A 19,943-nucleotide genomic window follows, 5' to 3' on the forward strand; every position below is an offset into this window, starting at 1 on the left:
CGCACGCACGCACGCACGCAGGCAGGCAGGCAGGCAGGCAGGCAGGCAGGCAGGCACGATGACGGATCGTGGCGACTGTTCTCTGCAGTGGTTGCCAGGACATCTTCATGGTCTTGGTGTCTGCGCCAGGTGTTTCTTGGCCCTGCGGAAAATTGCCAATTTTTATTAAAAGAAAATCAAAAAGATGCTTTCCCATGTTTTTATGGGTTCATTAAATTTCAATGAACCCCAGTTTGCAGGTGTGGAATGGAAGGCTGGAGCATTCTGGAACTCTAAGGGAACCAATCACACGACAGCACCTCCCTGAAGGGACCAATCAGTCACCTGAGAGAGAGACAGAGAGAGAGATGCTGACTCTTTTCTCTCTTTCTTTTCTTTTCTTCTAAATTTTCAGACACCTGTCTGCCGGTTTGTTCCTCGGGGTCGCACGCACGCACGCACGCACGCACGCACGCACGCACGCACGCACGCACGCACGCACGCACGCACGCACGCACACACGCACACAGTTGTAAATAAAGTAAAGTAGAGCTGTACTTGGATCAGTTCGACTGGAAGCTATCAATCAAGTCAGTCATGCATGCTGCTTCATTTAATGATCACATTTCATAGGAAACACCACACACACACACACACACACACACACACACACACACACACACACACACACACACACACACACACACACACACACACACACACACACACACACACACACACACACAGTGAGTGTGTGAATCTGACTGACAGCGGGGTCAGACAAGTGTTTATATAGATCTATCAACTTTTTTCTTTCTTTTTTCCACCTTTACTTATAACCACCATGAGACAGAGAGTCCTTTTACAAGTGTGAACTGGCCAAGAGGCAGCTTTGCCAAACAAACAAAACACACATACGGGTAGGTATTATACAACAGACATCCCTACAAATACCTATAGATCTCCAAGGATAGTGAACTAAGAGTTGTACAAATATCTTTAGTAGCATACAATACGACCTAAATTAGATTAGCGACCACTGTTAAAATTGGCTTGATTGCGATGGAGTTTGCTTTCATGAACCTTATTGTTTAGTTAAAAATATATTTTTTTTAAGTGGACTTTTTTGGCGATGTATTAAACATACAATCAGTGTTGCCAAGTCTGCTTGTTATAAGAGACTTTAGGATTGTTTTTCTTTAACGACGCCTTTAAATATTGGTTGTTTTTTGGGGGGCTTGTTTCTAAATAGTAGTTGCTCGCTTCAGTTTAACCCCTATGTTCGACTATATGACTATTTGAAAATATCCGGTCTATACGAGCTTGCGAAAATGTTTGAGAACCCATCGGACCTTTAAGTTTGACTGACCTGCCCTAGTCGCTTGTTGTCTCCACCAGGCCGAAGGCATGGGGAGAGAGTATGTTTTGACGTCTCCACCAGGCCGAAGGCATGGGGGAGAGAGTATGTTTTGTTGTCTCCACCAGGCCGAAGGCATGGGGAGAGAGTATGTTTTGTTGTCTCCACCAGGCCGAAGGCATGGGGAGAGAGTATGTTTTGTTGTCTCCACCAGGCCGAAGGCATGGGGAGAGAGTATGTTTTGCACTCCATCCGTCCGTCCGTCCGTCCGTCCGTTTGTGTGTGTGTCCGTCCGTGTGTCCTATGTTCGACTATATGACTATTTGAAAATATCCGGTCTATACGAGCTTGCGAAAATGTTTGAGAACCCATCAGACCTTTAAGTTTGACTGACCTGCCCTAGTCGCTTGTTGTCTCCACCAGGCCGAAGGCATGGGGAGAGAGTATGTTTTGTTGTCTCCACCAGGCCGAAGGCATGGGGAGAGAGTATGTTTTGTTGTCTCCACCAGGCCGAAGGCATGGGGAGAGAGTATGTTTTGTTGTCTCCACCAGGCCGAAGGCATGGGGAGAGAGTATGTTTTTTTGTCTCACCAGGCCGAAGGCTTGGGGAGAGAGTATGTTTTGTTGTCTCCACCAGGCCGAAGGCATGGGGAGAGAGTATGTTTTGTTGTCTCCACCAGGCCGAAGGCATGGGGAAAGAGTATGTTTTGTTGTCTCCACCAGGCCGAAGGCATGGGGAGAGAGTATGTTTTTTTGTCTCACCAGGCCGAAGGCTTGGGGAGAGAGTATGTTTTGTTGTCTCCACCAGGCCGAAGGCATGGGGAGAGAGTATGTTTTGTTGTCTCCACCAGGCCGAAGGCATGGGGAGAGAGTATGTTTTGTTGTCTCCACCAGGCCGAAGGCATGGGGAGAGAGTATGTTTTTTTGTCTCACCAGGCCGAAGGCATGGGGAGAGAGTATGTTTTGTCGTCTCCACCAGGCCGAAGGCATGGGGGAGAGAGTATGTTTTGTTGTCTCCACCAGGCCGAAGGCATGGGGAGAGAGTATGTTTTGTTGTCTCCACCAGGCCGAAGGCATGGGGAGAGAGTATGTTTTGCACTCCGTCCGTCCGTCCGTCCGCCCGTCCGTCCGTTCGTGTGTGTGTCCGTCCGTGTGTCCTATATTCGACTATATGACTATTTGAAAATATCCGGTCTATACGAGCTTGCGAAAATGTTTGAGAACCCATCAGACCTTTAAGTTTGACTGACCTGCCCTAGTCGCTTGTTGTCTCCACCAGGCCGAAGGCATGGGGAGAGAGTATGTTTTTTTGTCTCACCAGGCCGAAGGCGTGGTGAGAGAGTATGTTTTTTTGTCTCACCAGGCCGAAGGCTTGGGGAGAGAGTATGTTTTGTTGTCTCCACCAGGCCGAAGGCATGGGGAGAGAGTATGTTTTGTTGTCTCCACCAGGCCGAAGGCATGGGGAGAGTGTATGTTTTGTTGTCTCCACCAGGCCGAAGGCATGGGGAGAGAGTATGTTTTTTTGTCTCACCAGGCCGAAGGCATGGGGAGAGAGTATGTTTTGTCGTCTCCACCAGGCCGAAGGCATGGGGGAGAGAGTATGTTTTGTTGTCTCCACCAGGCCGAAGGCATGGGGAGAGAGTATGTTTTGTTGTCTCCACCAGGCCGAAGGCATGGGGAGAGAGTATGTTTTGCACTCCGTCCGTCCGTCCGTCCGTCCGTCCGTTCGTGTGTGTGTCCGTCCGTGTGTCCTATATTCGACTATATGACTATTTGAAAATATCCGGTCTATACGAGCTTGCGAAAATGTTTGAGAACCCATCAGACCTTTAAGTTTGACTGACCTGCCCTAGTCGCTTGTTGTCTCCACCAGGCCGAAGGCATGGGGAGAGAGTATGTTTTTTTGTCTCACCAGGCCGAAGGCATGGTGAGAGAGTATGTTTTGCACTCCGTCCGTCCGTTCGTGTGTGTGTCCGTCCGTGTGTCCGTCCGTCCGTGTGTCCGTCCGTCTGTGGACAGCTAATCTACGTCACCGTTGGCTTGATCACAGCCATACTCTGCACACACACTCCCTGAATGCCACAGCTGAACCTCTGCCCCAAGGTTTTCACAGTGGCCTCTTATAGCGCCACCAGGAGGCCGCTTTTTTGGACAGTACACCTACAGATTTTGTTCAAACATATGTGACATATGTGAAACACATTTTCTAATATTAGCCTACTCCTTCAGATTTTATCCAAATTTCACGCGAATCAGTACACATGCTCTCCATAGTCATGTGATCAAGACGGGTTTGTTTGATTTCTCATAATCCATCCTGATTGACTACGATTGGCCTCTAAACCTTTCAGGAGTAGCCCACTTTGTACCAGTTTTGTACAAATCGCCACAACTCCTCAACACAGCGTCCGATTGCGGTGAAACTGTGCATGCATATTCCCACTAGGCTGAGGAAGACATGACAGTTTTCAAATCAGCCTCATGGTGGCGCTACAGGCCAAGTCGTGTCACACACACACACACACACACACACACACACACACACACACACACACACACACACACACACACACACACACACACACACACACACACACACACACACACACACAACATATTACTCCCAAACATCACACACACTTGTGCCCAGAAGGGCACTTTTTCTAGTTGTGGGCTTGTTTCCATAGATAGACTGTTGAGACATTAATTGTGAGCTTGTGGATCGGCTAGTTGGCGTATGTTCCCCCCTGATTACTAGGGATGCGGGGGTTCATGTGGTTAATTTGAGGGGCCCCTCACATGAAAAAGGTTTGTGAAGCAAGCTATAATGAATAAAAATTGTAAGTTGTTTTGTGCAAGCCAATGGGGATGAATGAAGACCGAATGAAATAATGAAACGAACAATCAAACAATGATATTACTCAAGTAAGGTAAAAGTGCCTTAAAATCGTACTTAAGTACTTGACTAAATGTACTTGACTTAAATCACTTTCCAAGGTTGGCAGCCATAAAAAAGGCACATCATAAATGTTGGATCTGGGCTCTTTTCCAAGCACCAGGCCAGGCGATTACTTCTCATTGTTTTGACTATATCTTATTTCAGTGCCGCGGCCATATAGCAGGAACATAGCAGCAGATTTATACACAGGGATTAGTCTGTAAGTCTCAGTGGAGGGAGAGGGTCTGTCCTCCCGCTACGCTCACACAACAGAGGCAAATCACGACTGTCTGCTTGTAAAAAGAAAAAAAAAAGAAAACGACAAAAGTGCCTGGGATCCGGCCAAAGCTATCAATCCAAGCCTGTGAGTGCATGTACGAAATGGGGTCCGTTTGGTTCCATTTGTACGATCACAGAGTTAGTATGGATTACAATTACAGTGTATGCATTTAGCGGTTGCTCTAGGCTACAGATTCAATGTAGCCGCCTACAGATTATTGTTATGATATTGTTTGGACAATTTGCAATTTAGGCATTTAGCAGACGCTCTTAATATAGACTAGCGATTTACAGTAGGCAAGAAAAACACGTGGTAATAGGCTACATCACATGTATGTAGTCATCAAGGATCATAAGTAGGCTAAGAACCTAACATCCGTCTAACAGTAGAATATCTGTACATTGAAACTATACACTAGAATATGCTATGTAAGGGATAATGTTTGGCTAGGTGGTATAATTGTTGGGAGATAATTCACAGACAGGCTGATTAACCACCGATGCGAAGCGGAGGTGGTTAATCAGCCTGAAGGCGTTTCCACCTGTTCTTTTGCTCCATAAACTATGTTGGTCCATCCATCCATCTTCAACCGCTTATCTGTAGTCGGGTCGCGGGGGCAACAGCTCCACCAGAGTGCTCCAGACTTCCCTCTCCAGAGCAACATTAGTGACTTCCTCCTCTGGGATTCCGAGACGTTCCAGGGCCAGTGAGTCGATGTGTTTCCTCCAACTGCGCCTTGGTCTGCCCCGGGGTCTCCTCCCAGTGGGACGTGCGTCGAGGACCTCCCCAGTAGGGAGGCGCCCGAGAGGCATCCTAACCACCTAACTATGTTGCATGTGACAATGCCTTAATGGAGGCTATGGGTGGCTGCGTTACACACTGACCAATTGGGCCATGGCTCTTTAGCCGACTGGTAATGTATACAACATTGTTTGAACAAGGTCCCGGGTTCGCCTCCTCGGCCATGGGTACATTAATACTCTCTCTGTTACCTGTTTGAGGCACCTTAGACTTTATGAGTTGAACTTTTCTGCCTGTCCTGTCATCCTGCTTTTGGGTCATCTTCTACGCTCATCCTGACAGTTACAATACACTGCTGTCTACTCTGCTGCAATACTCAGGCTAGTACAGAACACAAGTGCCTCTGAACATCCTAATGCATCATTTTAAGTAGGCCATTACAATAATGCAGGGATGTCATGCCAAAAGAATACAAGAAAGTCAACAATAAAAATACAATTGTTGTCCTACTACCAATGTCAGAGTGGAAAATTAAAAGCAATGAATACACATTTGATACCACATGCACAATATAGGCCGAAGTTCAAGGAGAAAGAAATAGATTAGCACTGGGGGTTTTTGCGGTGTGCTCTAGACCCACACCTCAACTTTAAAGGAGCATTCAGTGATTTGGGTGATTTGGAAAACCACCCAGTCCGCCCCGGTAACAAAATGTGCACATGCACACGCTCTACAGTGGGGGGGAAGTGCAACAGCATGTGCACCAAGGCCCGCCCCCACACATGATTGGAGGAAGGCCCCTCTCATCCTGATTGGATGAAGGCTTTGCCACCCGCCACCAAAACTGAAACTAGGGTTTTTTGACCCCAGGGGCTCACTGGGGACAGGGAGGAACTCCTTATATGGTCAGCACACTCTATAGTAGGGAGGATTATCCAAATAAAAATAAAAAATAAGTGATATTTGAATGAAGCGAAATCACTTAATATACCTTTAAGGTCATGATGACGTTGTTAAAATATAACAATGGCATCTCCCTGACAAGCTATAGGTGGAAGTACGGTGTCCCTGAAGGGCCACAACTCTTAACATGGAGGGCAGATGAAGGAGACGGGAGAGGGAGTGAAACACATGTCAGAGAGAGGACAAAGCCACATGTTGTTTTCTTTTATTTTCTTCCGTTATGGGACATCGATGAAAGCTTTTCTACTGTCTGCTCCTACACTGTCTCTCTCTCAGCTGTCCTACTGTCTGTCTCTCCTATACACTGTCTCTCTCTCAGCTGTCCTACTGTCTGTCTCTCCTACACTGTCTCTCTCTCAGCTGTCCTACTGTCTGTCTCTCCTACACTGTCTCTCTCTCAGCTGTCCTATTGTCTGTCTCTCCTACACTGTCTCTCTCTCAGCTGTCCTACTGTCTGTCTGCTCCTACACTGTCTCTCTCTCAGCTGTCCTACTGTCTGTCTCTCCTACACTGTCTCCCTCTCAGCTTTCCTGTCGTTCCTACACTGTCTCTCTCTCAGCTGTCTTACTGTCTGTCTCTCCTACACTGTCTCTCTCTCAGCTGTCCTACTGTCTGTCTCTCCTACACTGTCTCCCTCTCAGCTTTCCTGTCGTTCCTACACTGTCTCTCTCTCAGCTTTCCTACTACACTGATCCCTCTCAGCTTTCCTACTGTTTGTCTCTCCTACACTGTCTCTCTCTCAGCTGTCCTACTGTCTGTCTCTCCTACACTGTCGCTCTCTCAGCTGTCCTACTGTCTGTCTCTCCTACACTGTCCCTCTCAGCTTTCCTACTGTCTCGTCTGTCTCTCCTACACTGTGCCGCGCCGCAAGCTTGTACCTGCTAAACAAATATAGGCCTTTTGCTTACCGTCCACAAACTTCGTCCACGGCCAAAATGTCATGTTGGGTGTCCTCAGCATTAAGACGTTATTACGAATTATCTGGTTTAAAAGTAATTTGTAGAATCAGCCTCAGGTCTTAATGTCTTAAAGCCAATGGGGACATTAATGTGTTGCTTTATATTAGCCTATACTTCGATCTATTTGACGTATTCCGGGGATTCTGTGTTAAACTAGGCTGATCGAACTATCCATATTATATTTCAATAACTTTATGAATCAGACATTCTGGTATAGGCTACTTATTAGCCCTCATCATCTGTCAAAACAAACACATGTGGCAGCGGTGGCCGAACGGATAGCGGCGCGGTCTAGATACCGGAAGGTTCCCAGTTCGAACCAGCCGTCCGACACGTTAAAATTACCACCGCTGAAATGCCCTTGAACAAGGCATCAACCACTACGATGAAATGTGTTCTATGAGCAGGGCCTGGCTGGAAACAAGTTCTTGAGCTTAGCCCAGATACCCTGGGTAAATATAGATTTCATTTCCTTTCATTAGACATTCAACAGGCCAGTGTCAGCTTGTCCTGTGAATCATGGAAGTATGTAAGTATGTATATGTGGCTACATTGCCATCTAGTGGGTGGACAGCAAACCTGCAATAGTTATTGAGGTTGTTATGTATGTAATGATAATGATAATGATAATGAGTTTATTTATATAGCACCTTTTTAAACAAAAGTTACAAAGTGCTTTACATACATAGGCAGCAAATAACAATACAGATTAAAAGATCAATACATAAAATCCAAATATCTAAAAATACATGGGTAACAAGAATTAACATGGGATGAACAATTAAAAACATAACAGGCCTGGGCCATGGCTCAGTGGTCCAGGCCCCTTGGCTGGTAATCCAGTCTGGCAGTGTGCCGCGTGTTCGACTCCCGATCCCGACGGCCTTTACTGCATGTCTTCCCCCCCATCTCTCTCCCCATTCCCTGTCAGCCTACTGTCTGTCCCTCCATAAAATATATAAAATAAAGGCGAAAGCCACAAAAGAAAAATAATAATAATAAAAAAAGTATAATAATAAAAACAAAACAAAGGCAGAAGCCTCTAAGAAAAGGCTTTAACATACAAATAGGTTTTTAGAAGTGATTTAAAAGACGACACTGATTTTGCCAGCCTCAGCTCATGTAGAGTTGTATTTGTATACCTTAACTTCCAGTACACACCAATGTCCCACTGTCCCAGGCACATTGGTTATATTCTGTATACTGTTAGTGTTATGTTATGCTATTCATTGTAACAGGGGTCTTCAACCAAATATTTGTAGTTTTTTGCATTCATCGCTTGAACCCTATAGCATCCCTCTTGGGGGAAATAGCCAATCAAAAAGCTACAAGCACCTGCAACCTCAGTAGTGCTGCCACACGGTCAAAAGAGCTGCGCACGTTCTCGGCTGCGCGTAGCTTAAAGCTTGAGTTTTTAGACAGCTGGTGGATGGAAATTAAGCTCCACCTCCGCCGAATACTTGCGCGACGGCCAGATTCCCGGAAACGCTCTCCTCCGCTCAAGTCTTCCGCGGAGGTGGAGCTTCTTTTCCATCCACCAGCTGTCTAAAAACTCAAGCTTTAAGCTGCGCGCAGCTTAAGAAGTGCGCAGCTTAAGAAAGTTTTGCGCTATGGTGTGGAGACGGTGACTAGGTGCTGCCACACGGTCAAAAGAGCTGCGCACGTTCTCGGCTGCGCGTAGCTTAAAGCTTGAGTTTTTAGACAGCTGGTGGATGGACATTAAGCTCCACCTCCGCCGAATACTTGCGCGACGGCCAGATTCCCGGAAACGCTCTACTCCGCTCAAGTCTTCCGCGGAGGTGGAGCTTAATTTCCATCCACCAGCTGTCTAAAAACTCAAGCTTTAAGCTGCGCGCAGCTTAAGAAAGTTTTGCGCTCAGGTGTGGAGACGGTGACTAGGTGCTGCCACACGGTCAAAAGAGCTGCGCACGTTCTCGGCTGCGCGTAGCTTAAAGCTTGAGTTTTTAGACAGCTGGTGGATGGACATTAAGCTCCACCTCCGCCGAATACTTGCGCGACGGCCAGATTCCCGGAAACGCTCTACTCCGCTCAAGTCTTCCGCGGAGGTGGAGCTTAATTTCCATCCACCAGCTGTCTAAAAACTCAAGCTTTAAGCTGCGCGCAGCTTAAGAAGTGCGCAGCTTAAGAAAGTTTTGCGCTCAGGTGTGGAGACGGTGACAAGGTGCTGCCACACGGTCAAAAGAGCTGCGCACGTTCTCGGCTGCGCGCAGCTTAAAGCTTGAGTTTTTAGACAGCTGGTGGATGGAAATTAAGCTCCACCTCCGCTGAATTCTTGCGCGACGGCCAGATTCCCGGAAACGCTCTCCTCCGCTCAAGTCTTCCGCGGAGGTGGAGCTTCTTTTCCATCCACCAGCTGTCTAAAAACTCAAGCTTTAAGCTGCGCGCAGCTTAAGAAGTGCGCAGCTTAAGAATGTTTTGCGCTATGGTGTGGAGACGGTGACTACGTGTGTGGTTGCGATGTGAGCTTGTAGATGAGATTTGGTGTAGAGAGAAGTTAATAAGAACTTTATGTTTGGCTGGTAGCAGCTTGCTCATTCCTTCCTTCTTGGGCTTGTTTTTTCTGTAAAGTCTCTTGTAAATATTGGTATGTGCCGGCCCGGTTAGGGCTTTCACTTCTAGTGATTTTTAGTTGACTAGTTGACTAGTTTACTATAGTCGACTAGTTGTAACCTGACTTTTTCTTCTTCTTTCTAATTATTTGATCGGCCCAAAACATTGTGTTTATTGTCATGATTTGTCACAACTCGAGTTGGCTTTGTCCGCAGTGTAAACGTCTTTAAATACATATTTTTTTAAAAGTCTATGAGGAAAATGAACAGGGAATTATTTTCCGGATCTGGAAAGGGGCGGGACTGCGACACTCTATAATCTAGCATTCTAGCTGATCTTGAGGCCTACAAAAAACGAGAAATAAAAAAAAGCAAGGTCAACTAGTAGTTGAATAGTCGACTAGTTGCTTAAGCCCTAATGTGGGTTGTTTATTTGTTTCATTTTTTGGGCTTGCTTTCAAATGTTTGAAATCTTTACTCGAAGTCCTGTGTTTCTGCACAAATGACAAATGTCGATAGGTGTTTTCCACAACATTGTGCTATCATATTAATACAATATTGTCTTACTTAGACAGTTACAATGGAATGTGGAATTGTCTTTTTGTTCTTGCTTAATGTAAATCGCTCTGGATTAGCAGTAAAAAAAAGAGTTAAATTGTAAAATAGGAGCGGCCGAGTAAGCTGGATGACCTGTAACAGTTGAAACAAACATCATCGATCATGTCCTTACAAAACGATTTTATATCAAGCCCTATGTTAAAATAACCCAATAACCTAACCCAATGTCCTATCACATCCACCGATCCAAAGAAAATAATGAATTTGTTACCCCTAACTCTAACTTGAAGAGTAATTGTCCTCACCTTGCCCCGGGAACAAAGCCCTCTTGCAAAGCCTGACCCTTGGGCTGATGCTGGACTTTCCTAGAAGGAACTTTCTCACAGGCGTGGAGACAGAAGAATCCTGTACAAAAATGAAAATTAAAACTTGAAAAAGTTACTAGGCTGAAATGGCACCGAATAGTAATATAATAATAATCGTTTTTTGAAAATAACAGATCTACAACCTCACAACGTGTCGCTGTTTTAGTTCCAAGGACCACATAACTCTGCAGTGTACAAATTAATTAGTTTGTACCTTACCTTTTGTTCAAAGTACAAAAGTAAAAGTACTCATTACACAGAACATCCCATTGCCTAAGTTTTCAAATGTATAAAATGTATAGAAATTATAAGGAAAAAAGCAGATCTACAAGCTCACAATGCGTAAGTACAGTAATATATTACTGTACAGTGTACACACAATGGTTTCGAAAATATATTGAAAATGCTGTTCCCCCATCCGCATGCAGTATCACTTGTTAACCAGTAGGTGTCCTACGGTCACCATGTCAATCTATGCAGACCAACTTTAACCCTATAGGTTTTCAACCCTTTTCACATTAAGGCCCATTATTTATTCAGCATTTAAGCCACGGACCACCATTTCATGAGATTTAGCCTATCAGACCCAAAACTGAAGAATATTTTGTTGTCACAATAAAGAAGAGGATCCAAGGCACTCTGTTCCAGTGAGGTGAAGAAAAGCCTTTACCAATACATAAATACCAGAAAAAGGTTGTGAAAAGTGTGTGAGGAGGAGGAAACCTTTAGAGAAAAGGGGAAAAATCAATTTCGTCATTTAGACCAGGGAAGTTCGTAGCTTTCACAGATATGTACCACAGGTTTACCCATCGAGGCTACACAAAGCACACAGACCTACACAAAAGCAAAATCTCAGGAAAGGACAAATCTGTTTCAGAAAAACACCCGTTTACCCAACCCTGGACAGATATATTTTACTACTCAGTACAGTACCAATGTACATAAAAGTAAGGACATTATAAAGAAGAACTGGAGCATTATACAGAGTGACCCGGACCTCAAAACTGCATTTCCTCACCCCCCTTCTTTCTCTTTTAGGCGTGCCCCCACCCTTAAAGACAAGCTGGTCAGGAGTTACCTGCCACCCACCCCTCCCAACCAGTCTGCTTGGCTACAGCGTCCAGAGGGCAATTTCAAGTGTGGTAACTGTAACCACTGCTCCAACGTTATTAAGACAAAGAGCTTTGATGATGTCTTCAGTCAGAATCAGATTAGAGGCTTTGCCAACTGCAACACTACTTTTGTTGTCTATAGATTAGAATGTGACTGTGGCTGCTTCTATATAGGACGAACTAAGCGCAGACTAAAAGATAGACTAGACTAACACAAGTATGCAATACGGACTGAAAACCCTAATTATCCCATGGCGGTACATTACAAAGAGGCTCATCATGCCAACCCAAGCTCTTTAAAAATCATTGCTATAGAAATCATCCCTAAAACTGTGAGAGGCGGTGATAGATTAAAGCAGTTGCTGCAGAGAGAAACGTTCTGGATTGTCACCCTGAAAGCTACGAACTTCCCTGGTCTAAATGACGAAATTGATTTTTCCCCTTTTCTCTAAAGGTTTCCTCCTCCTCACACACTTTTCACAACCTTTTTCTGGTATTTGCTTTGGGGATTCTATCTTTTTATTTTATTTTTTGTATTTTCTTACAAAACCTCCCAGTCGTTTCTATACCCTTGTATCTGAAACAACATGGACCTAACTGTTATGATGTATAATGTGCGGACATTGATGTTCTAACATTTATTGTGCTGACATGTATTAGACTGACAGTGACACTGATTGCTGTCAAGTGTTTTCAATCATGATGGTCGCTATATAATGACGTCCTGCTGCATGTCATAACTATGGGACCCTGACGAAGGCTGAGTGCCGAAACGCGTTGGTCCTCTTTTTTGTAATGTTCTTTGCCAAATAAAAAGGCTTTTCTTCACCTCACTGGAACAGAGTGCCTTGGATCCTCTTCTTTATTGTTAATATTTTGTTGTCGTTGAATACGATTTTGTCTACAATTCCATGCTTTTGGCAAACATCGACCAAAATAACAATTCTTCTACATTCTCTATTGTGTAGACTTCTTGTAAATTAAGTAATGTGCAGCTGTTTAACAATAATTAAACTCTTGAGAGTGTAAACAGTTTGGTTTCAGTTTACGCTCTCAAGAGTTAAAGATCTATTAGGGCCCATTTGGTTATTACCAACTCTGGGGACCACCTGGAAACCCCTCAAGGACAACTGGTGGAAAACGTGAAAACACAGTCCCTCCCCCAGAAATTAGACCCTGTCCGACATTGTGACTGGCAGTCATCAGTGTTCAAATGACCTAAGGGTTATGGGCCCGATTAAGCAAGTGGAAAAACCCATGCGGTAATACAGATTTGGGCCTCGCTTGCGCCTTTTCGTATTATGGAAGCCGTGGTGAGCGCTCACTCATATGGAATACCACGTTCCTGCATAATTTAGCATTGGGGGAGTGTCCATATGTTAATTATTTTCGCTTTGCGCTATTTGCTATTAAGCCCCTTGACCTAAAAACACTCAGCGCATACCGATTCGACCTGGGTCTGACCACGTCTTAAAAGCAAAAAGCACTGTTTGATTTTACACTTGAGCGGCTCTGGAGTGTTGCCATGTCTGTTTGCTGTTTATTATAAGCGGCTTCTTTTTCTGTAAAGTTGCTTGTAAATATTGGTAGTTGTGGTTGCTTTTCTTGTTTCTAAAGTGCTTATTTGGGCTTTTCTCCTATGTTGTTTAAACCAGTGATCCTCACACAGCGACATTCCCATGTCAAGGACCCCCAGATGAATGCATTTGCCCAACTAAGCCAGTGACCCCCATGACAGATTTGTGTTTTTAAATGTTTCAATAACATTTTTCCAAAATATTCCACAATTGTCACTTTTTTCAAAGATTACTTTTGAAAATAGCAGATCTACCAGCTCACAATGCATCACATTAATTCATTAAAACTATGAACTCTGACTGCAGGGGGATATATATTTATAATGATCATTATAACAATGTGCAAGAAAATATGTAAAAAGAAGGAAGAACTTTATTCATTATTTATTTGTGGACAATCAAAATATGCTGGAAATTTTAATGTGGTGTCATTAAAATGAATCTTGATATGGCAGACTCACTATCTAGAAAATAAAAACATGGCACTTCATTTAAAATAGGTTGCAGACCCCTGTTATATGCGATTCTTTAGGGAGTATGTTTATAGACCTATTTACTTGTTTCTATGAGACATGGCAACAGCAGAAGACGAGCTTTCTGGCTCAAACGTTCAAACGTTGAGATTGTAAAGGGTCATATATCGCTCATTTCTCAACCTTTAAAAAAAAAGTTACTTTTGTACTTTGAACAAAAGGTAAGGTACAAACTAATTAATTTGTACACTGCAGAGTTATGTGGTCCTTGGAACTAAAACAGCGACACGTTGTGAGGTTGTAGATCTGTTATTTTCAAAAAACGATTATTATTATATTACTATTCGGTGCCATTTCAGCCTAGTAACTTTTTCAAGTTTTAATTTTCATTTTTGTACAGGATTCTTCTGTCTCCACGCCTGTGAGAAAGTTCCTTCTAGGAAAGTCCAGCATCAGCCCAAGGGTCAGGCTTTGCAAGAGGGCTTTGTTCCCGGGGCAAGGTGAGGACAATTACTCTTCAAGTTAGAGTTAGGGGTAACAAATTCATTAAACATCTCCATAATCACTGGGAAGTTAGCTTTCATATGCTGTATCACACCCGACTCAATTCTTCTTCAAAAAAAATGCTACGAGCGAAGACCATAACATTGGGGCCGCAGCAATACGCATGGCGCACGTATGGTATTTCAACTCATTCCTTCGTGTGACTCGAATGAAATAAAATAAAATAAACGTTATTTTACTGGTGTTTTTCAATAGAAACAAATAAAGAGCGTGTGTGCAACAGTCAGTGCATATATACGTGCATGCACTATAGGCTATATTTTCTCCTTGTCGGGATGGTGAGCTGAGCTCTTCACAGCCCGTTTGTCTTTCATATTATTCTTATAATATTTGATATTATAAACACTCATGGTTCTCTCATTTCTCAACCGTTTTTTAAAATGTAAAAATCCCCATATTCCTTAGGAATCTTGCTTTCATTCGCTGTATGGTACATGGTTCTATTTTTATCGAATTAAACAATATCAAACGAACTTGTATGTTCGGGGGTTAGACGATTCTGGGAACATTACGCATGGATTGCCAATTTGCCAGCCAATGCTGCGTATCTACTCGCAGTTCCATTCCGATCTGAAAGGTATAGGTAGGTGCCATTTCAAAGTCTTAGTTATTCATTTATCATGAATCAAATCAACTAGAATAAAGATTTTTACAGCTGTTTTTCATGCTTAGAACAGAAACAAATTAAGTGATGATGTGCGTATATCTCCCTCCCTTAGCATATGGCTGCGCCGCTGTAATGACTTTCCAATGAAAACTGCAAGTTACTTAACAAAATAGAGACATAGGCCTACAAGCTATGCACTCATGGCTGTGACAGCTTGTGGATCTGTTCTTTTGAGGCATAAAGGTGACAGCATGCAGTGCAATATGAAAAAGTGCCCTTCTGGGCACAGGTCTCCACCAGGAGGATAGGATTGTGTGTGATGTTTGGCAAAATGTTTAGGATAAACATGTTTATTTGTTTTTGTGTGTGTGTGTGTGTGTGTGTGTGTGTGTGTGTGTGTGTGTGTGTGTGTGTGTGTGTGTGTGTGTGTGTGTGTGTGTGTGTGTGTGTGTGACGCGACTTGGCCTGTTGTAGCGCCACCATGAGGCTGATTTGAAAACTGTCAAGTGGCATTTCTTCCTCAGCCTAGTAGTGGGAATAGGCATGCACAGTTTCACCGCAATCGGACGCTGCGTTGAGGAGTTGTGGCGATTTGTACAAAACGGGTACAAAACGGGCTACTCCTGAAAACTTTAGAAGCCAATCGTAGCCAATCAGGATGGATGATTATGAGAAATCAAACAAATCACATGATCACATGACTATGGAGAGCATGTGTACCGATTTGCGTGAAATTTGGATAAAATCTGAAGGAGTAATATTAGAAAATGTGTTTTACATATGTCGGCCTCCTGGTGGCGCTATAAAGAGCACCAGGCAAAGGTTTTTCCTTGGCCTCTAGGGAGTGTGCATACATGGTTTTACACAGATCGGTGGAGTTATAGGTAAAAACACAAATCGGCCAGTTATAGCGCCACCATGAGGCTGAGTTGAAAATATTCAAGTGGCATTTCTTCCTCGACCTAGTGGAAATGTGCGTGCAAAATTCCACGGAAATCACACCATGTGTTCATGATTTGCAGCATTTTGTTTGAAACGGAGCACTCCTGCAAAATTTGGAAGCCAATCTTAGCCAATCAGGATGGAGTCTGAAAATTCTGAAAGACCCGTTTTGTTGAATGGCTCTAGAGAGACTGTGTACCAATTTGCGTAATGTTTGGACAAAATCTGTAGGTGTACTGTCAAAACATTTGTTTTGCACAAAGCGGCCTCCTGGTGGCGCTATAACAGGCCAATGTGAAAACTTTGGGGCAGAGGTTCAGCTGTGGCATTCAAGGAGTGTGTGTGCAGAGTATGGCTGCGATCAAGCCAACGGTGCCAGAGATTAGCTGTTCACAGACGGACGGACACACGGGCAGACGGACGGACGGACGGACGGACGGACACACGGACGGACGGACGGAGTGCAAAACATACTCTCTCCCCATGCCTTCGGCCTGGTGGAGACAATAATTAACCCAAATGTGACAAAGTCATGTCATGTCTATGGTGCCAGTCTGCAGAAATGTAATACCACTTGCCGAAAAGGGCGCATTCCATGAGGACATCAGCTGGTGTCGTAAAGAGAATAGTACGGACATGTTCATTGGGTAAGCCTCAAAACTCCCTGAAACACTCCCATGACTAATTCAAGGCCGTTTTGCTCACACCACGGGGTGTCGAAAGCGCTTCTTACCTGGCCCATAATTGTAATATGACATTGCACACGCCCCCACGTCTTAAAAACTGTAAAATTATATGTAATTAGATTCCACTTGCTTAATCGGGCCCTAGTCCCCTAACTAATACAGTATTTGGCCAAAGTTTGTGCTATTGCCATTGAGAATGCATTGGGCGTTTAAGTTAAATAACTCAGAAACTACAAATAGTTTCAAAGTAAAAAGTTCCAGCATTTGTCTCCACAGTAAGCTGAATTATAACATGTGTGAATGGAGTTTCTAGGTGAAAGTGATTAGAAAGAAGAAAAAAAACACTTTTTTTGTTGTTTTTCTTCTTTGTAATTATTTGTTTGGTCCAAAATATTGTTTGTGTTGTCATGAGTTGTCACAACTCCAGTTGGCTTTGTCCGCGGCGTAACCGTCTTTAAATAAATACTTTAAGAAATGTCTATGAGGAAAATGCATTGGGTTTCATTTCCTGGTCCAGGGTAGGAGGCGGGACTGCGACGCTCTATTGAGCCCCATTATAAATTTCTCAAATTTGAAAGCACTATATTTCTAAAACTATGAAACATTTCAAAGATTTATTTTCAGGCAAACATGTCCACCGTAAGATGAACCCAAATAGGTTTGAATGGGGTTTCTAGGTGTAAGTATGTAGGACTAGTAGCATGCCAAAGTTTGTGCTATTGCCATTGAGAATGCATTGGGCGTTTAAGTTAAATACGGGGGGGACATTTTGACAGCAGAAACTGCCTGTCATAATTTCTCCCCCCTCCCTATTCCAAAGCCCCCCCAGGTACATTATATATTTAAACTATTTTCAGCAATGGTACACTTATTTTTTCAGTGGATAGATCTTGTTGAGCTGGTCATTTTGAAAGTAGATCTCACGTCATAAATGTGTGGGCACCCCTGCCCTAGCCTACAGCACTATAGCTGTAGGCTATAGAGTGTCGCAGTCCCGCCTCCTACCCGGGACCAGGAAATGAAATCCAATGCATTATTCTCATAGACATTTCGTAAAGTATTTATTTAAAGACGGTTACGCCGCGGACAAAGCCAACTGGAGTCGTGACAACTCATGACAACACAAACAATATTTTGGACCAAACAAATAATTAGAAAGAAGAAAAAAACGGCAGGTTACAACACTTTTTTTGTTGTTTTTCTTCTTTCTAATTATTTGTTTGGTCCAAAATATTGTTTGTGTTGTCATGAGTTGTCACGACTCGAGTTGGCTTTGTCCGCGGCGTAACCGTCTTTAAATAAATACTTTACGAAATGTCTATGAGAATAATGCATTGGATTTCATTTCCTGGTCCCGGGTAGGAGGCGGGACTGCGACGCTCTATAGTGCACGGCTATAGTGCTGTAGGCTACTGGTCGGAAGCGTAGAAGTAAACATAAGCACACGGGACACCAACCACTTCACGTTTCAAACAGCTTCTCCCCACTCGCTGCTACACCCGTTGAGTGTGACAGTGAGACTTCAGTTCCACTTGATGGCACGCAACGGCGTCGTGTCATTAAGAACACAACTCTGGTTATCGGTAGCTCCATAATGAGAAACGTGAAATTAAAGACTCCAGGAACCATAGTCAAATGCATCCCCGGGGCCAGAGCGGGCGACATCGAATCAAATCTGAAACTTATTGCTAAAAGTAAATGTAATCGTTATGATAGGATTGTAATCCACTGCGGAGGCAATGACACACGACTTCGGAAATCTGAGGTTACGAAGATAAATGTTGAGTCAGTCTGCACATACGCAAAGACAATGTCGGACTCCGTAATTTTCTCTGGTCCCCTGCCAAACATGATTAATGATGACATGTTTAGCCGTATGAGACAACTCAACCGCTGGTTGTCTAGGTGGTGTCCAGATAATAACGTGAGCTTTATAAATCATTGGGAAACCTTTGAGGGGAATACTGGTCTGATAGAGAGAGACGGCATACATCCAACTTGGGACGGTGCAAAGCTCATCTCTAGAAATATGGACTATTTTATAGATTCATTATGACCACCCAGAGTTGGGACCAGGAAGCAGAGTTGCAGTCCTACACAGCTCTCTGTGCTTCCTCCAGTGCAGCCACCTACCCCACCTATCCTACAAAATAGAACTATACAAACTATACAGTCTATACAAACTATACAGTCTATACAAACTATACAGTCTCTGTACAGGCTGAACAAACCATATAGGCTGAACAAACCAAAGGAAATAGGAGCTGTACACACAAACTTGATACAAATCAAGACCAACACATCATTGATTGATTGATTGAAAATTTTATTAACAGTTTGCAGAATTACAGTACATTTCAAGCACAAACTCAATACAAAGGCTGTTAACTGTGAGTGGACGACCCAATTAAGCATTACACTTGTTTACAACAGCTTTGACTGTAAGCCATCGGCCTTGCAGAGGTTTATATTTGACCAGTGGTGGAAAGCAAATTAAGTACATTTACTTAAGTACTGTAGGCCTACTCAAGTACACTTTTGAGGTATTTGTACTTTCCTCGAGTAATTCCAACTGCCAGTATACTTTTACTTCTATTCCAGTACATCTCAGAGGCAAATATTCCTATTTTTACTCCACTACATTTATTTGAAAACTTTAGTTACTTTGTCGATGTTGATTATTATTACAAAACATACAAAACATTCTTTTCCCTTTTTACCTCCTTTATGATGAATTCCTGTTCTGTCTATAGAAGTGTCTATTTGTACGTCTCTAAATGTTTTGATGATTTGAACATGGTGGACCCTATTGGAAACAAGTGTAATGCTTAATTGGGTCGTCCACTCACAGTTAACAGCCTTTGTATTGAGTTTGTGCTTGAAATGTACTGTAATTCTGCAAACTGTTAATACATTTTTCAATCAATCAATCAATCAAACCACACCAGCCCCATTTGGGCTATTTGAAAATAGACGATATACAATGCAATGCATGTGAGCTTGTAGATCTGCTATTTTCAGACATTTGAAAACTTGAAAACGGACATTCTGCATAATGAGTAGGCCTATACTTTTACTTTAAGTAGGCCTACATTTTCATGTGAATACTTTTGTGCTTTTACTCAAATATATATATGTTTGTATTCCGGAGTTTTACTTGTAACACAGTAAGTTTCTGCAATGCAGTATCTTTTACTTATTACTAACTTATTTACTAATTAAAACATGGTGACTTTTTCCACCACTGCCATTTGACCCAAAGAAGAGAATGG

General features: G+C 43.3%; 1 protein-coding gene across 1 annotated transcript in view; it reads left to right on the forward strand.

The window, feature by feature from the left end:
- Positions 1–19,943, forward strand: part of sugct (succinyl-CoA:glutarate-CoA transferase) — a 556,340-nt gene that overhangs the window by 301,778 nt on the left and 234,619 nt on the right. The gene's annotated exons all lie outside the window — the stretch shown is intronic.

Source organism: Electrona antarctica (assembly GCF_951216825.1).
Source record: "Electrona antarctica genome assembly, chromosome: 20".
NCBI classification, from domain to species: Eukaryota; Metazoa; Chordata; class Actinopteri; order Myctophiformes; family Myctophidae; genus Electrona; species Electrona antarctica.